The sequence below is a fragment of the Pongo abelii genome, chromosome 4 (genome assembly GCF_028885655.2).
Source record: "Pongo abelii isolate AG06213 chromosome 4, NHGRI_mPonAbe1-v2.0_pri, whole genome shotgun sequence".
NCBI lineage: Eukaryota > Metazoa > Chordata > Mammalia > Primates > Hominidae > Pongo > Pongo abelii.
In genome coordinates, this window is record NC_071989.2 from 94,688,611 (window position 1) to 94,709,121 (window position 20,511).

General features: G+C 38.6%; 1 long non-coding RNA gene across 1 annotated transcript in view; it reads right to left on the bottom strand.

The window, feature by feature from the left end:
* Nucleotides 1–20,511, bottom strand: part of LOC129059456 (uncharacterized) — a 70,469-nt gene that overhangs the window by 36,430 nt on the left and 13,528 nt on the right. The window contains exons 4-5 of the long non-coding RNA XR_008525360.2: nt 16,337–16,477; nt 15,487–15,547 (exon numbers count right to left, since the gene is read on the bottom strand). This is a non-coding gene — a long non-coding RNA (uncharacterized LOC129059456). The remainder of the gene's footprint in view (nt 1–15,486; nt 15,548–16,336; nt 16,478–20,511) is intronic.

The window sequence follows — 20,511 nt, forward strand, 5'->3', positions numbered from 1 at the left end:
AGTTGCTCTTCTCAAGGAATATCTTTGTGGTGTTCTCTGTATTTCCTGAATTTGAATATTAGCCTGCCTTGCTAGATTGAGAAGTTCTCCTGGAAAATATTCTGAAGAGTGTTTTCCAACTTGGTTCCATTCTCCCCGTTGCTTTCAGGTACACCAATCAAACATAGATTTGGTCTTTTCACACAGTCCCATATTTCTTGGAAGCCTTGTTCATTTCTTTCTACTCTTTTTTCTCTAACTTTGTCTTCTTACTTTATTTCATTAATTTGATCTTCAATCATTGATACCCTTTCTTCCACTTGATCAAATCGGCTATTGAAGCTTGTGCATGCATCACGAAGTTCTCATGCCATGGTTTTCAGCTCCATCAGGTCATTTAAGGACTTCTCTACACTGTTTATTCTAGTTAGCCATTCATCTAATCTTTTTTCAAGGTTTTTAGCTTCTTTGTGATGGATTCGAACATCCTCCTTTAGCTCAGAGAAGTTTGTTATTACAGACCTTCTGAAGCCTACTTCTGTGAACTCGTCAAAGTCATTCTCCATCCAGCTTTGTTCTGTTGCTGGCAAGGAGCTGTGATCCATTGGAGGAGAAGACACACTCTGATTTTTAGAATTTTCAGCTTTTCTGCTCTGATTTCTCCCCATCTTTGTCGTTTTATCTAACTTTGGTCTTTGATGTTGGTGACCTACAGGTGGGGTTTTGGTATAGATGAACTTTTTGTTGATGTTGATGCTATTCTTTTCTGTTTGTTAGTTTTCCTTCTAACAGTCAGGTCCCTCAGCTGCAGGTCTGTTGGAGTTTACTGGAATTGCACTCCAGACCCTGTTTGCCTGGGTATCACCAGCAGAGGCTGCAGAACAGCAAATACTGCTGCCTGATCCTTCCTCTGGAAGCTTCATCCAAGAGAGGCAGCCACCTATATGAGGTGTCTGTTGGCCCATACTGGGAGGTGTCTCCCAGTTAGGCTACATGGGGTCAGGGACCCACTTGAGACAGTCTGTCCATTCTCAGAGCTCAAACGCTGTGCTGGGAGAACCACTGCTCTCTTCAGAGCTGTCAGTCAGGGATGTTTAAGTCTGCGGAAGTTGTCTGCTGCCTTTTGTTCAGCTGTGCCCTGTGCACAGAGGTGGAGTCTAGAGGCAGTAGATCTCATTAAGCTGCGGTGGGCTCTGCCCAGTTTGAGCTTCCCAGCCACTTTGTTTACTTACTCGAGCCTCAGCAATGGTGGACGCCCCTCCCCCAGCCAGGCTGCCACCTCACAGATCAATCTCAGACTGTTGCACTAGCAATGAGCAAGGCTCCATGGGCATGGGACCTGCCGAGCCAGGCACAGGAGAGAATCACCTTGTCTGCCAGCTTCTAATACCTTGGGAAAAGTCCAGTATTTGGGCAGGGAGTGTCCTGTTTTTCCAGGTAGTCTGTCGCAGCTTCCCTTGACTAGGAAAGAGAAATCCCCTGACCCCTTGCACTTTCTGGGTGAGGCAACACCCCGCCCTGCTTCAGCTCACCCTCCATGGGCTGCACCCACTGTCCAACCAGTCCAAATGAGATGAACCAGTTACCTCAGTTGGAAATGCAGAAATCACCAGTCTTCTGCATCGATCATGCTGGGAGCTGCAGACCCGAGCTCTTCCTATTTGGCCATCTTGGCAACTCCCTCTGAAAAATCTTTTTACTAGATATAGAGTTCTATATCCTGCTTACCCACCCTTCACACTTATATATCATTTCTGTGTAACTTGGCTTGATCGGTTTCTAGCGAGAATCACACAGTCATTCTTTTCTTTGTTCCTCTGTGAATAAATGTGTTTTTATTTTTTCTTCTGGTCTTTAATATTTTCTCTTTATTACTAGTTTTGGACAATTTATAATGTGTTTTGGTGTAAGCATCTGTGAATTCATCCTGTTTGAGTTTCTTTGAGCTTCTTACATCTGTGGACATTTAGTTTTCACCATTTTTGATTATTTTTTGTCCACTATGTGTTTACATATTTTCTTTTCCCCTCTTTTTCTGGGACTTCAAGTGTGTCTGTGTGTGTGTGTGTGTGTGTGTGTGTGTGTATGCACATGTGCAGGTTGTGCATGTGACTGCTCTCCCATAGTTCACTGAGCCTCTGTTCATTTTTCTTTTGTCATTTTTGTTTCATTTTTAATATTTATATTATTTTGTCTTCAAAATCTTTAATCTTTGCTTCTTCAATGTCTAACCTGCAGATTGTTCCATCCTATAAAACTTTCATCTCTAGAAGTTCTATTTGGTTCTTTCTGTCATTATGTTTATATTTTTCTTTACATCATCAAGAATATTTAATACCTGTATATTCATATTCTATGTGTGTTCATGTATAAAATAGTTTTAAAGCCTTGCCTACTAATTCCATGATCATTTTCATTTCTGTGTCTGTTTTTAGTGACAGATTTTTCTTCTGGTTAAGGATCACTTTTTCCGGCTTTCTTCAAATGTCTAGTAATTCTTCTTTGAATATCAGACATGAATTTTATGTTGGTAAGTGCTGAATTTCATTTAAGTAATGCTGGACTTTGTTCTGGCAGGCATTTAAATTACTTGCAGATCAGCATATTTTTCAGGCATATTCTAAAGCTTTTTTAGAGTGGGTCTAGAATTACCTTTACACTGAGGTAACTTAGCCCCCACTACTAAGGCATGACCTTTCTGGGATTTCTATTGACTGCATTATGTGTTCAGTAATATCGCTCCACTTTGGCTAGTAGGAACTCAAATAATTCCTAGCCCTGTGTAAGTTCTGTGAATTACTCAGCTTCTGGTTCTCCACTAATTTTTCTCTTCCAGGTAGTTTTTCTTTACTTGACTTAATAAAGTTCTACCTTTATGTTCACCGATTTGTATTCAGCCAAAGATTCAAGGACCTTATTATATAGATTTCTGGAGCACTTTTTGTGCATAGCAACTTCTTCTCTGGAAATCTTCCCAGCAAATTCTAGCCACCTCACCTTCTTGATGTCTGGTCTTGTTTTTTTCAACCCATTAAGACTATAAGGCTTTGTTTGTATTTCTCCTCCCTTCATTGCAGTCTAGAAATTCTTCTAGGCAGAAAGCTAAGGGCAGCTATAGATTTCATTTTATATGCTTCCCTTCTATTAGGAATCCTAGTCCTATGATTCCTGTTAAACAATTTCTGAAAATAGGATTTTCAGCTATTTTTCCTGTTTTCTAGTTGTTTTGTCAAGAGAGGAAGACCCATAGTAGTTTCTCATTCATGAGTGAAAGAGCACGTCCCCTTGGTAATTGGTCTTTTGTAGAGATACTGCATTTTCTTTGGAACAATTTTATTGTTGGCTCTGTTAAGAGATACAGTATTCATAGCTACAGAGCATATTTTACCTAGTTTTTTCACTGAGGGATTCCAAAAGTATCATAAAAGTCAAAGGCTTCTTGATAGTAGTATTTCCATGCATGGTGCAGGATGAGTGACCATAATTTATGCCCTTCTGTGGGATAAAAAGGACGAGTGTTTCCAATGGGATGTATGTTTGCAGCTCCTGGTTTTGTGCAACGAGCTGAGGAATAGCCCCTCTAGTACATGGTCTGTAACTTTAAATCCTGTTTTTGTGTTGCCATCAAAGTCCTAGCCTCTAAAGCATTTACCATAATGGGCCACACGGTTTCAATTCCCACTTGCCATTGCTTGTTTCCACTTTATTTCCAGCTCCTAGAGATTTGACTTTCTTGTTTTGAAACTCAGCTATGTGATTTTATACAGCTATAAAATGGTAATTCGTTTTCTGTAATTCCATGTGTTTGTAAAGAAAGAATGCTTTTCAACATCAGTTCTGCCTACCATTTGATTATTAGTGTTCCAAAAATTTTACATGATGCAACTGCAAGTCAAAAAGAGTATGTGATTTTTATCAGGGTAGAAACTGATTAGTAAGAGGTTAGTAGAAGGACAGAACAGTCACACCTTTTAAATTTAAAAAAAATCAACAAGTATTTTGTTGCACTTCAGTTAATATTGAATTGAAATTTTTCATTTACTGCCCCCCAGTAAAAAGTAAATCTAGCTTTAGTGCTGCAAGTATACAACATTTAGGAATTAGCACATAATAAATATTTATAATTGTTGGATGATTAAAAACAGCAGAAGTATGTTGAAAAATCAATTTTTTAAAGAAGTATTAGAAGCAAGGAGCAGAAGATAAAACTATTGCTAAGAAGTTTAGTATTATTACTTTCAAGCATGTAGAGGATTAAGTCTGAAGCTTATGGAAATCCATATATAAGCCTTTTAATGAGTAGATTTTTAAAACTTATTATTGGTATATTGAGTTTTTTAAATATTGCAGACGATTTTGCTAGTATCTTTCCTCAATAAGTCTATATGCTCTCACCCTACCCTTTGTCAAGTTTAAGAGAGTTCATTTTGTTCAGAAAAATGTTCCAGTACATGTCCAAATTTGGTGACTATAGTTTTCCTCTGGTGAAATTGCCATATTTTATTATGCTTGTTTTCCATTTTCTAAAAGAACACTTATTTTTAAAGTTTACAGTAGTAAAATCGGATGTCTTTGAAAAAATATGAGATTTAAACAGTATTCCTTTGTAATTTCTGTTAAGTAGATTGGCTGGTTATTTTCAAAGTGGAGATTGTGTCCATCAATGTCAATTGCATTGTCTTCTCCAGGTTTGTCAGACACTGTTCCAATATAATCCAACTTTTTAAAACATTTGGGATAATTACTCCTACATCTTTTTCCACATTCTAGGCCAGATACAGAAATAAATGAATGTTAGAAGTATAGTCAGCCAATTTGCATGTATAAATGTCTAGTCCATTTATATCAATCCAAATATGTCTCCCTTAATTTAATTTAAGACTAAGTGCCTTAAATTGATATGATTTTAAAAAGGAAAAGATAAAATAGCATTATTTATAGTCACTAAAATAATCCATGAAAGATTAGGAATAAAAGCTTAAATTTTGATTAAATGACCAATTAAAAACAAAGAATAGTTACAGACTGAGCCTCAATCGTAGAGAAGCCATGACACTTAGGAAGAGAAGCATGAGCTAATTCATACAAATAATAAAAAGTTACTAATATGATGAAGTCTGCTGAATTCTAAATTGCTACTGGGTAATTTTTCAGTTAAGTATAAATGTAGCATCTGGCACATTCATCCAACTTGAATACATGTCATGTGGTTAAATAAAATATGAAGAGCTATTTAAAATTTGAAAGATGTAGACTAAATGCTACTAAACTGTTTAGCATTCCACATTTTCATTCCTGAAAATCTAACTTCTCTTCAGGTTTTTCTTTCTTCTCTAATAGTAGCCTTAACATAATTTCTAAAGTGAAAAAAAATTGGGATAAATCATGAAAAATAAAAATATGAATTCCAAATAGTTGCATTTACAAAACACTAAGCCATGCTCAACAAAACTTTTTTTAGGAACTCAATCTTAGAAATGTTTTCTAATATTATTCTTTCATAAATGATAGTTAATAAAGAATAAGCATCTTGCATTTATGTTTTCAGAAGGACTTATAATAATATTTAAACAAACATGCTCATCAACAGAGAGAAATAAGTGTCTGAAGAACAGTCCCACAGGAAAATCATTTTTTAAATAAATTTTATCCTTTTATGACAGCCATTTTAGTACCATATATCTTAAAAATTAACATAGTTACTCTGAAAATGCCCTACTGCACATTAGTTGTGGTGGCAATACTTTAGAGCAACTATGAATATCATCAGCAGAAGGCTTGTGCTTCCACAAAATCGTGTATCATGCAGATATTAATAGAATAAGTTGGCCAGGTGCCTGGATTCCTGTATTCAAGGGCAGGAAGCATCCAGCACCGGAGAAAGATGAAGGCTGGGAAGCTAGTCCAGTCTCACTTTTTCACATTTTTCTGCCTGCTTTATATTCGCTGGCAGCTGATTACATTGTGCCCACAAGATTAACGGTGGGTCTGCCTTCCCCAGCCCACTGACTCAAATGTTAATCTCCTTTGACAACACCCCCACAGACACACCCAGGATCAATACTTTGCATCCTTCAATCCAATCAAGTTGACACTCAGTATTAACCATCACAAGTCTACCTTTGTCAACTTAAACACATACACATCTCCTGAGATCATACTTAATCTTCAAATAAAGTAAATAATAAGGTCATAATTAGGTCTAACATAATACAACCAGAAACACACCAACCCCCAACTCAAATACTATTACGTAAAGTTAACAATACTTCAATTCTGAAATGAAGTCAATAAATCTTATGTCGAATGATGAAGTCAAAGGAAATAAAATGAAGATATTTTCTTAGTACAACTGTATACATCCACAAACATGATTTTAACAAAAGGAGGAAATACTCATGACAGTTACAGTCCTCATTTCTGCAGCTGGTCATGTGGTTCCAGCTGGTATTGATAACTATCTTCTTCTACTACCCATTCTGCATTTCCTTTGCCTTCAGAAAGCACCTCAGCAGGTCATGTTTTTTTCCTGGTGTAGTGACCCAAACCTTCATTCCCGAGGGGTCTGGACCATTTGTAGTCCTTTCTGGATTGAGCTATTGTAGTTTCCCATTGACTTTAATCACAGGGCATGGTAATACTAAGAGACGCCCTAATGGATCTCCTGTATTCCATGCATACTCTTCCTTACCTCTGTTTTGGAGCAGTAGACTGATTTCATCTTGATGGTCTGGGTCAGTCACCCCAGCCAACAGTGTAACTCCCTTTTTAGCCTGTTGACTTAAAGGTAAGAGGATCCCAAAGTGTCCAGGTGGCAATCTTTAACTTCCTGTTTAATGGAATCATTGTTGTGTCTCCTGGTGGCAATATTCCTCCATCTGGAACTAAGACCTATAGGCCAGCAGAATGTAATGTCACAGGAACAGGAAACAAAAATTTTGCTATTGGAACACTAGGGGTGATGGTGAGTGGTGCCACTTCCACTTGCACCCCTTGATTCCTGGACCCGTGAATCCTGTCTATGGGAGAAATAGTACCATATATTGGACACTAATTCAGAGCATACACAGCCTTCTGGAGAACTTTGCCCCAGCCCTGCAAAGTAATGTCACTGTACACTGTTGGCACTGTAATTGTGACTTCAAAAGGACATTCCACTGTTGTCAATCCAGCTGTTTCAGGATGATGAGGAACATGGTAAAACCAGTGAATTCCATGAGCATGAGCCCACTGCTGCACTTCTTTAGCTGTAAAGTGAGTACCTTGGTCAGAGGCAATGCTATGTGGAATACCATGATAGTGGATAAGTATCGGGGGAACCAGCCCCTAGTATTTCAACATAGGTTCTTTTCTATTTTCCCTAAGTGTCAGCCGGTCTGAGAAATAAAGGGAAAGAGTACAAAAGAGAGAAATTTTAAAGCTGAGTGTCCGGGGGAGACGTCACATGTCGGCAGGTTCTGTGATGCCCCCTGAGCCACAAAACCAGCAAGTTTTTATTATGGATTTCAAAAGGGGAGGGGTGTACGAATAGGGTGTGGGTCACAGAAATCACATGCTTCAAGGGCAACAAAATATCACAAGGCAAATGGGCAGGGCAAGGTCACAAGTCCAGGGCAAAATTAGAATTACTGATGAGATTCCCTGTCCCACTGTGGATGCATTGTCATTGATAAACATCTTAACAGGAAACAGGGTTCAAGAGCAGAGAACCAGTCTGACTAGAATTTCACCAGGCTGGAATTTCCCAATCCTAACAAGCCTGGGGGTGCTGCAGGAGACCAGGGTGTATTTCATCCCTTATCTACAACTGCATAAGACAGACACTCCCAGAGCAGCCATTTTAGGGCCCTCCCCGTGGGAGTGCATTCTTTTCCCAGGGCTGTTCCTTGCTGAGAAAAAGAATTCAGTGATATTTCTCTTATTCGCTTTTGCAAGAAGAGAAATATGACTCTGTTCTGCCCTGCCCCGCCCTGCAGGCAGTCAGACTTTATGGTTATTTCCCTTGTTCCCTGAAAATCACTGTTATCCTGTTCTTTTAGGATGCCCAGATTTCATATTGTTCAAACACACATGTTTTACAAACAATTTGTGCAGATAACACAATCATCACAGGGTCCTGAGGGGACATACATCCTTAGTTTACAAAGATTATGGGATTAAGAGATTCAAGTAAACACAGGCATAGGAAATTATAAGAGTATTGATTGGGGAAGTCAGAAATGTCCATGAAATCTTCACAATTTATGTTCAGAGACTGCAGTAAAGACAGGCATAAGAAATTATAAAAGTATTAATTTAGGGAACTAATAAATGTCCATGAAATCTTATCAATTTATGTTCTTCTGCTGTGGCTTCAGCCGGTCCCTCCGTTCAGGGTCCCTGACTTCCCGCAACAGATAAGGCATTCCATGAGTCCGTGGATGGAGTCTTGGCAGAAACATTGCATGCAGGATAGGCAAACCCATATCTGGAGTAAGTGTCTGTTCCAGTGAGGACAAGCCTCTGCCCTTGCCATGATGGAAGAGATCCAATATAATCAACCTGCCACCAGGTAGCTGGCTGATCACTCTGAGGAATGGTATCATATCGAGGGTTCAGTGTTGGTATCTGCTGCTGGCAAATTGGGCACTCAGCACTGGTGGTAGCCAGGTCAGCCTTGGTGAGTGGAAGTCCATGTTGCTGAGCCCATGTGTAACCTCCATCCTTGCCACCATGGCCACTTAGTTCATGGGTCCACTGGGCAATAAGAGAGGTGGCTGGGGAAACAGGCTGAATGATGTCCACAGAACAGGTTATCCTATCCACTTGATTATTGAAATCCTCCTCCGCCAAGGTCACCCGTTGGTGAGCACTCACATGAGATACAAATATCTTCACAGTTTTCAATCACTCAGAAAGGTCCATCCACTTATCTCTTCCCCAGATTTCTTTGTCACCAATTTTCCAATCATGCTTCTTCCAAGTCCCTGACCATGCAGCCAAACCATTGGCCACAGCCAATGAATCAGTATATAATCGCACATCTGGACATTCTCCTTCCAGGCAAAGTACACAACCAGGTGCACTGCTCGAAATTCTGCCCACCGGGAAGATTTCCCTTCAATGCTGTCCTTCAGGGATGTCCTAGAAAAGGGTTGTAATGCAGTGGTCTACTTTTGGGTAGTGCCTGCATATCGTGCAGAATCATCTGTGAACCAAGCCTTAGTCTTCTCTTCCTCTGTCAATTAATCATAGGGAACTCCCCATGAGGCCACTGGTGCAGGCTAGGGGAGAGGAGGCAGGATGGCAGGAGTGAAGACCATGGGCATTTGAGCCACTTCTTCATGTAACTTATTTGTGCCTTCAGGACCTTCTCAAGCCTGATCAAGTATACTTTCATTTGATGATGGAATGCTGCTGTGCATGACCCACTTTATGGCTAGATAGGTCAGAAAGCACCCACTTCATGATAGGTAGTTCAGGTTGCATGGTGACTTGATGATCCATAGTCAAACATTCAGTTTCCACCAAAGCCCAGTAACAGACCAATAGCTGTCAGTCAAAATGAGAGTAGTTATCTGCAGAAGATGGCGGGGCCTTGCTCCAAAACTTTAGAGGCCTCCCCTGTAATTCACCTATGGAGGCCTGCCAAAGGCTCCAAACAGCATCCCTATCTGCCACTGACACCTCAAGCACCATTGGGTCTGCTGGGTCATATGGCCCAAGTAGCAGAGCAGTTTGCACAGCAGCATGGACCTGTTGCAGAGCCTTCTCCTGTTCTGGACCCCACTCAAAACTGGCAGCCTTTTGGGTTACTTGATAAATGGGCCAGAGTAACACACCCAAATGAGGAATGTGTTGCCTCCAAAATCCAAATAGACACACTAGACGTTGTGCCTCTTTCTTAGTTGTAGGAGGGGCCAAATGCAGAAACTTATCCTTCACCTTAGAAGGAATATTTTGACAGGCCCCATACCACTGGACCCCTAGACATTTTACTGAGGTAAATCCCTGAATTTTAGTTGGATTTATTTCCCATCCTCTGGCAGCCAAATGTCTCACCAATAAGTCTAGTGTGTTTGCTACTTCTTGCTCACTGAATCCAATCAGCATAATGCCATCAATCTAATGGGCCAGTGTGATATCTTGAGGAAGCAAAAAGCCATCAACATCTCTCCAAATAAGATTATGACACAAAGCCAGAGAGTTGATATACCCCTGAGGTAGGATAGTAAAGGTATATTGCTGGCCTTGCCAGCTGAAGGCAAATTGCTTCTGGTGGGCCTTATGGACAGAAATGGAGAAAAAGGCATTTGCAAGTCAATGGCTGCATACCAGGTACCAGGAGATGTGTTAATTTGCTCAAGCAATGAAACCACATCTGGTACAGCAACATATTATTCAATGACAAAAAGCTAAAAGCTTTTCCCCTAAGAAATGGGAGTAGACAATGATGCCTACTCTTATCACTCTTAGCATATACTGGAAGTCCTAGCCAGAGAAATTAGGCAAGAGAGAGAAATAAAGAGCATCGAATTTGAAAGGAGGAAGTCAAATTGTTCCTGTTTGCAGGCAACATAATCATATATATAGCAAAACCTAAAGACTCTACAAAAAAACCCTCTTAGAACTGATAAGCAAGTTCAATAAATTTGCAGGATACAAAATTAATATTCAAAAAACAAAATTCAAAATTAATATTCAAAGAAATCTTTCTATATGTAAGTAAAGAACTAGCTGAAAAAGAAATCAAGAAGGCAGTGCCATTTACAATAGCTACCAAAAAATAAAATAAAATACCTAGGAATAAATTTAACCAAGGAGGTGAAAGACCTCTACAAGGAAAACTGAAAAACACTGATGAGAGAAATTGAAGAGGATACAAACAAATAGAAAGGCATCCCATGCTCATGGATCAGAAGGACTAATATTGTTAAATGACAATACTAACCAAAACAATCTGTAGATTTAATTCAATTCCTATCAAAATATCAATGACATTCTTCATAGAAATAGAAAAAAATCCCTAAAACTTGTACTGAAGCACAAAAGACTCTGAATAGCCAAAGCAACCCTGAGCAAACAGAACAAAGAAGGAGATATCACACTACCAGACCTCAAAATATACTACAATGCTGAAGTAACAAAACCAGCATGGCACTGGCATAAAAACACAGAGACCAATAGAACAGAATAAAGAACCCCAAAATTAGTTAAACCGTGTATCTACAGCCGACTGATTTTTGACAGAGGTGCCAAGAATACTCATTGGGGAAAGGACGTTCTCTTAAATAAATGATGCTGGGAAAACTATCTATATACAGACGAATGAAACTAGTCCCCTAGCTCTCCCCATATGCAAAAATGAACTCTAAATTGATCAAAGACCTAAATGTAAGACTTAAAACAGTAAAACTACTAGAAGAAAACATAAATGAAATGCTTCAAGACATGGGTCTGAAAAAAGATTTTATTAGAGCACAGGCAACAAAAGCAAGAAATAAACAAATGGGATTATATTAAGCTAAGAGGCTTCTGCACAGAAGAAAAAAATCAGTAGAGTGAAAAGACAACCTATAGAATGGGAGAAAATATTTGCAAACTATTCATCCAACAGGGGATTAATATACAAAATATACGAGGAACTCAGACATCTCAATGGCAGAAAAAAAATGACCAATTAATATGAACAGACATTTCTCAAAAGAAGACATGCAAATGAGGAACAAATGTTTGAAAAAATGCTTAACATCACTAATCAGGAAAATGCAAATCAAAACCACAATAATGTTGTGGTGTATCATCTCACCCCAGTTAGAATGGCTATTATCAAAAACAAAAAATAACAAATGCTGGGAGAATGTGGAGAAAAGGGAACTCTTAACACACTGCTGGTGTGAAGTAAACTAGTACAGCTACTATGGAGAATAGTAAGGAGGTTCCTCAAAAAACTACAAATAGAGTTTCCATATGATATAGCAATCCCACTACTGTGCATTTATCTAAAGAAAAGGAAATTACTGTATCACAAGAGACATCTGCACCCCTGTGTTTATTACAGCGCTATTTACAATAGCCAAGATAAGATACCATCATAAGTGTCAAGCAACAGATGAAAGGATTTTTTATTTTTTTTGAGACAGAGTCTTGCTCTGTCGCCCAGGCTGGAGTGCAGTGGTGTGATCTCGGCTCACTGCAAGCTCCGCCTCCTGGGTTCACACCATTCTCCTGCCTCAGCCTCCCGAGTAGCTGGGACTACAGGCGCCTGCCATCACACCCGGCTAATTTTTTGTATTTTTTAGTAGAGATGGGGTTTCACCATGTTAGCCAAGATGGTCTTGATATCCTGACCTCGTGATCCACCCGCCTCGGCCTCTCAAAGTGCTAGGATTACAGGCGTGAGCCACAGCACCTAGCAGATGAAAGGAGTTTTTTTCAGACGGAGTCTCGCTCTGTCACCCAGGCTGGAGTGCAGTGGCGCAATCTCGGCTCACTGCAAGCTCCGCCTCCTGGGTTCACGCCATTCTCCTGCCTCAGCCTCCAGAGCAGCTGGGACTAGAGGCGCCCGCCACCACGCCCGGTTAATTTTTTGTATTTTTAGTGTTAGCCAGGATGGTCTCCATCTCCTGACTTCGTGATCCGCCCGCCTCGGCCTCCCAAAAGTGCTGGGATTACAGGCATGAGCCACCGTGCCCGGCTGATGAAAGGATTTTTAAACAATCTAACATATACATACACAATAGAATACTATTCAGCCATAAAAAAAAAGAATGAAATCCTGTCATTATGACAACATAGATGGAACTAGAGGGCATTATACTAAATGAAATAAGCCAAGAACCAGAAAGTTAAATACTGCGTGTTCTCACTCATATGTGGAAGCTAAAAAAAGTTGATCTCATAGAAGCACAAAGCAGAACAAAGATTAATAGAGGCTAAAAAGGGTAGGGGGAAGGGAGGGATAGGGAGAGATTTGTTAAGGAATACAAAATTACAGTTAGATAGGAGGAATTAGTTTTAGTATTCTAGACCACTGTAGCATAACTGTAGTTAATAATAATATATAGTTTCAAATAGATAGAAAAAGGATATTGAACATTCCCTACACAAAGAAATGATATATGTTTGAGATTATGGATATGCTAATTACTCTGTTCTGATCACTGAACATTATATATGATGAAGTATCACTTTGTACCCCATAAATATGTACAATTATTATTTGCCAATTTTTTAGATTTAAAAAAAACATTTTCCAGTGACCAAAAAAGGTGCAATTCTCTAGAACTACTGGGAGCCTATTGGGCTCTTTTGTTCATTCAGAGCCTCAGATCTCTCTAATGTGTTTACTGCAGTTTAGTTCATGTATTCTATAAAATAAAAATTATGATTAACTTAGGTTCCCAAAAAAAAAAAAGAAATATGAACCCCAGTATAGAAGTCTATCCTTATTTGCAGTTTCACTTTCTGTGCTTTCAGTTACCCATGGTCAACCATAGTCTAAATATATCGAATGAAAATTTTCAGAAATAATTGATAAGTTTTAAATTGCACACTGTTCTGAGAAACATGATGAAATCTCACACTGTCCCACTCCAACCCACCCAGGACATGAATTATCTCTTTATTCAGTGTATTCATACTATATACATGAACTGCCCTTTAGTCACTGAGTAGCCTCTCAGTTATCATATTGAACATAGTCCATATAGGGTTCAGTATTATCTGGGGGTTCAGACATCCACTGAGTGTCTTGGAAGATACCTCTGACACATAAGCATAGACTGCTGTACTTATTTGGCAACTTTTAGGATCATGGATAAGAATGCTGACTTTAAATTCAGACTGTTTTATGTTTGAATCCTAGACTTACCACTGTCCGTATAACTTTAAGTAAATTATTTCTCTATATTTTGGTTCTTCTCAAATGTAAAATGGTAGTAGGATATTAACGTGCTTTATAGAATTTTAGTGATGTTTAAATGAGATGGCCTATGTAACCTCTAAATTAGCATAGTTTGGCCAATAGTAAGTTCTCAAAAACACTGTTATTGTTGCTAGAAATGATAAATGTCATTTATCATTTAGTAAAAATTTGTAGCTTATTTATTTTATTATTTTTGAGATGGAGTCTCACTCTGTTGCCCAGCCTGGAGCGCAGTGATGCAGCCTTGGCTCACTGCAACCTCTACTTCCCAGGATCAAGCAATTCTCCCACCTCAGCCTCCTGAGTAGCTGGGATTACAGGTGCGCACCACCACACCCGGCTAATTTTTGTATTTTTTGTAGAAACGGGGTTTCACCATATTGGCCAGGCTGGTCTCAAACTCCTAACCTCAGGTGATCCACCTGCCTTGGCCTCCCAAAGTGCTGGGATTACAGTCATGAGCCACTGTGCCTGGTAAAAATTTATAGTTTAAAATAAACATTTTAAAAATAATTTAGAAGCATATCATTATTATTATAAATACTTGGAATGATGGCATGTTTGTATACTCAGCCAGCTTTCTAACCAGATATCATTGATGTATTATATATATCAAAATGAAATTAACTAGGATTTTGCTAATTCCTTACATGATTGTTAAGGCTAAAATGCAATCTGTTATTAAAATGACATCATGTCAGTTCTGTTTCTCAAAACTAAATTTAAAGAAGTTGCCCTTTAGGCATATTCTGATTGACATGTGGTTGAATTATTTCTAAAGAACATTCATTCAAATGCAACAACAATTTCATTCAGATCCTGAAACTTAAAATTTTGGCATGGCCTTTTAATGGAGGATCTTCCTTTTAAATGCCTGATAAAGATAATAAGAAAACACAGTCCTGACCAGTGAACATGAACGCTTAGACTATTTGGAGAAACATGGCTGAACACCCTAAAGTTGGACGGTCGTGAAAACCCAGCAGAACTGTAGATAGCACATTAGGCAGCAAATGTGGGAGGGAAAAATGATCCAGCTCAACTTTTAGGAGGTTTTCAAAACATTTCAACTGTAAATGAATTGAGTGGACCATGAAACTGATAAAATATCTAGGTTGTCATCTTCATTTTGGGTTACATGGATCATGATTTTTTCAATTAGTAGGCAAAGATCAAGCATCTCCATGTAAGTAACAGCCTTCTGTGTTCTGGTCTCCTTCCCACCTCGCTACCACCTCCAACCCCTGCTGAATACTAAATTTTGCTGACATTTTCAAAAAGATCACAACTTTTATGCATGTTTCTTTTCTTATTTGGTGGAATCACTTCCTATTTTGACAATTCAAGAAGTAAATGATAATGTGACCCATTTCCCTAAAATCAAGGCCTCCATTTTGCATAACACAATGAGACTTTTAAACAGGAAAGGGAAAAGGAAGAATTTAATTAGTAGGGAAGTTTGAAAATATACTTTAAAGAATATACAGGAAAGGAATAAGGGCATTTGACATCCTCTAGAGATCTTTTCTATATAACTAATGCATATGAGAAAAGCAGATGTTACCAATGGAAAATGTGAAACTGAAACACCCCATACTTACCAACCAAAATCACAGAGAATGCTTCCTAGGGACCAGGATATTGCTCCGTCAGGAGAGGTCTCTAGAAATCCAAAAAATTGTCAATAATCATTCAGTACAAAGACAATGATAGTGGGTCCAGGAATACATATTTAGAGAATTAGTTTCTCTGAAAGGAAGGCTGAAGATCATGTTAGGACTTTGAAATGAGTCTAAGTCAGTATCAGAGTAGACCCAGATTTATTTTCAATAATTATATCTCTCCAATTTACATTAAGATTCTGTAGCCTTGAAATGACCAGGACCCAGGTGATCCAAGATCTTTAGACCACTTCAAAACCCCGTCTGATTCCGCACTAGCCTCCTTTGGGCCAAAAAAACATTGGTCTAGTAATTGCTTCCTTGTCATAGCTCTATTTTCAACATGGAGAGTAAAGGACATGTGTGACCATAGTACAATTATCCTTGATAAGTTGTTCTCCCATACAAGTTGGTTCCAAAGGTAAATGATGAAAGGCATAATGTCCACAATGTCTGAGCATCTGAAAAGTATGAAGAAGTGAATTCCTAACACATATAAAAATGCATTGTCTTCTAATTGAGTGATGGGTTTTAAAGTTCGGGAAACAGGAAAGAAAGTTTACAAATCTATTATACTTACTTGTATTTCTTTACTTCTTACACTAAACGAGTGGAAAATAAAGAACTATTAGAACTGGGCTGGGCGCGGTGGTTCACGCCTGTAATCCCAGCAATTTGGGAGGTCAAGGCAGGCGGATCACCTGAGGTCAGGAGTTCACAACCTGGCCAACATAGTGAAACCCTGTCTCTACTAAAAGTACAAAAATTAGCCAGGTGAGGTGGCAGGCACCTGTAATCCCAGGTACTCAGGAGGCTGAGGCAGGAGAATCGCTTGAACCAGGGAGGCGGAGGTGGAGGCGGAGGCGGAGGTTGCAGTGAGCCAAGATAACACTACTGCAGTCCAGCCTGGGCGACAAGAACAAGGCTCCATCTCAAAAAAAAAAAAAAAATTATTAGAACTGGCTTATGTACAAGAAATTTTTAAAGCATACAAATGTAAATGGGATTTAATACTATTCACAGCTTCCTTCCCTAATGTCAAAAAGCAGTCCTCTTTCCTTGTACCCAGAAAAACTGCCTTTTTAAACTGTAAAACAATTATGAACATTTATTCAAACTGTTTAAATATGAATACTTATGAACCATCATCATTCTATTGTATCGTTTATCAATCAAGATTCTGTAATGTTTCCAAAATAGTCTTGGAAATGACCGGGTGGGCTGAGACCTATCATTATTAGAACAGGAGCAAACTGAGCTGATACTTAAGTTGATTGTGCCTATTTGCATGGCCATGATGTTGACTATTTGTTAAATGCCTACTTGTATCAGACATTGTTTTAGGTACATTGTTTTAATACTATAAATATCTCATTTAATATTGAAAATTGGGACACCGATTAACTTGTCAAAAATAACACAGCTAGTGTGTAGCAGAACCTAGATTCAAACTCAGATCAGTCTGCCTCTAAAACCTACACCCTGTCTCCTAAATTGGGTTGCCCTCTAAGGTAATTTGTTTAACAAATGCTGAAAGAACTAGTCCCTTTTCTGTATACATATTTATAGCATCTTATAGATAATGAGAACCCCCAGTGTCTTGTTACTAATAGTCACTCAAAAAACATTTCCTGAATGAATGAATGAATGAATGAATGAATGGTCAACTAACTCATCTCCAGAATCAGGCAGCTCATTCTCAACTTAAAAAATATGATTTTTATATTTTATATAAAATACATATATTCTATTTTAAATAAATAGAAATACATATTTTTAAAACATCTTTAGGGAAGCATAATTCACAATTTCATTTGGCAATCAACTATTTTCATTTTAAAAAATAATTTTCAGTGTCTACAAAACTAACATTAAGAGCTTTATACAGTAAAATTATGAAACAAGTGAAGCCTGTCAGTTCAGTATGAAATAAAACAGTGAAATCATTTCTTTTATTCTTATAAGCAAACAAGTAAAACACGGAGTTGGATAAATGAAAACATTTCTTAGAAATATAAAATTTAATGTTGATTCCTTTTTCTAATAAAAATCTAACTTAGGCCAAGCGTGGTGGCTCATGCCTGTAATCCCAACACTTTGGGAGGCTGAGGTGGGTAGATCACCTGAGGTTAGGAGTTCAAGACCAGCCTGGCCAACATGGTAAAACCCTGTCTCTACTAAAAATACAAAATTAGTCATGTGTGGTGGTGCATGCCTGTAATCCAAGCTACTTGGGAGGCTGAGGCAGGAGAATCACTTGAACCTGGGAGATGGAGGTTGCAGTGAACTGGGATCATGCCACTGCACTCCAGCCTGGGCAACAAGGGTGAAACTCCATCTCAAAAAAATAAAAATAAAAAAAATCTATTAAATCATTGTATTTTCATTTGGATTAATGAAATTATCTCTTCCTCCAAGGTTGTGAAATAAACTGTCTATTTTGTTTCTGTTTTTGTTTTGTTTTTTTTCTTTTGAAACAGAGTCTCGCCCTGACACCAGGCTGGAGTGCACTGATGCAATCTTGGCTCACTGCAATCCCTGCCTCCCGGGTTCAAGCAATTCTCCTGCCTCAGCCTCCCAAGTAGCTGGAACTACAAGCACATGCCACCATGCCCATCTAATTTTTGTATTTTTAGTAGAGACAGGGTTTCACCATGTTGGCCAGGATGATCTCAATCTCTTGACCTCGTGATCTGCTCACCTCGGCCTCCCAAAGTGCTGGGATTACAGGCGTGAGCCACTGTGCCTGGCCCAAACTGTCTATTTTCTGAATATGTTTCAGCCCTTCTGATGATATAGAACTCTGGAAATCTACAATGAATAGAAAGATAAGTATTGAATTCATGTATCTTACAGAATGATCTACTTATAAAGTCAATATTTTACAATGTAAACTACAAGTGTGTCAGCCATATGCTGAGCCACCTAAAATCAACACTTCTTTGAAGCCCACAGAATTTCTCACCTCCTTTAAAAAAAAAAGAAGTCCATTACCAAGAATAGGTCATCATAAATAGAATTATCTTAGGCTGGGAAAGATGGCTCACGCCTGTAATCCTAGCACTTAGGGAGGCTGAGTCAGGTGGATCACTTGAGGCCAGGAGTTTGAGACCAGCCTGGCCAATGTAGTGAAACCCCATCTCTACTAAAAATACAAAAATTAGCTGGGCATGGTGGCGCACACATGCAGTCCCAGCTACTTGGGAGGCTGAGGCATGAGAATCGCTTGAACCCAAGAGGCAGAGGCTACAGTGAGCCAAGATCACGCCACTGCACTCCAGCCTGAGCAACAGAGCGAGATTCTGTCTCAAAAAACAAACAAACAAACAAAACAACAACAACAACAAAATAAGCTTAAACCTAAATAAGAAAAATATTATTCAATGATTCACTTTTAAGTCAGCAATTCAAAAAGTGCGTCATATATTTTCAGCCACTGCATGCTGCATTATGCCACAACTTGGAAGTGTTCAATGTAGAACAATTGACAGAAACAGCTCTCTCGTCCAAACATAACAGTTTTCCATTAAAGATAAATGAACTCTAAACTTTCACCTAGATCTTTCTTCAGAGGTAGACTGTGTTGTGATATGGAGCACTCCACACATGCTCACCCTTAAAATATGCTCAGATGCTGCCCCCCCCGGAGAAGTTTCCCTGACTACCCATCACACACCCAATCCTCCAAGCAAAATATTCACTCTTTTCTCTGATGCTGAAGATGTTTTCCAGGACACTTATTTCATTATGTTGTAATCAGTTTTTTTTTTTTAACTGTACTGTGAAATTTTTGACTGGTAAAACGATATCTTAGTCACTGTTCAATATTTAAAGATAAAATTTTCTTATTAGTATTATCTTCTCCAAACTAAATGTATCCACTACTTCTCATCATTCCCTGTGTAAAGGTTTTCCAGATCCCTTAAATAACCTGGCCACCCTCCCGAATGCTTTTTGCTTAGTAAATGTCCCCATGACTCAAAAATAACATTCCACATTGGAGCCAAATATATTTATCTGAAGCAGACCTACATAGCTCTCCAGAGTTTATGCCATTGTGATCCCTTGTTTGTAAAACCAACTTATAACACGTTTCTGTAAACAACTAAGCATCTGGGATAGTGTATAAGATAGATTAAGTCATTCAACAGGCATATATTAAGTAGAACCAATGTACCAGGCACTGTACTAGGAGCTGAGGATCCTACCATAGTCACATCAAGGAGGAGTTTCTTGTGTAGCTTCCCAGCATGTATTAACACATGTGTCACACATAAATGGGGGTTTCATAAACAATTACTTTTGGTATGCTATTGGTTATATCAATATTAACAGACTTCTTTTTTTAAGACCTTTTGCAAATTCTAATATATAAATTGTGACTCTCCAAGACTAAGAATATAATATGCAGCATTTCCCAAATATTTGATCATACCACACTGTTTTCACAATTCATCTTGAAGAAGCATCTCCTGAGAATACTTTCTACAGTACCTTCTAGAATCTATAGAGGAGTAAGCAGATCATTGTGGTCTAGGGAAATAAGAGCAAAGGAAGTACCCCAGGGTGAGATGCAAGTAAAGTACAAAGGTGGGATGCAAGTACAAGGGATGTAAGGGAAAGCTTCTAGAGAGAAGAGATACTCAATACAGATCTCCAAGGACACGTCTGAGTAAGTTAAGTGAAAAGAAGTCAGTGGTGAGGTTTTCAGAAAGACTTTTCAGGTATGGGCAAAGCCCAAAGGGGCTTACTGTGCACAGTAGCATGTCATGGTCAGAATGGCAGTCACATCTACATTAGCTGGAGGAATCACACGAAAACATCATATTAAAAAAAATCATGAAAAAATTCATTAGAAGCCCTTAACTTCTAATGAGAATGTGACTGCTATCAGTCAGGAATTCTCCCTACTCCCAAACCTACTCTTCTAAAAAGTATACAAAACCAAGAAGAATGAAAAATTGG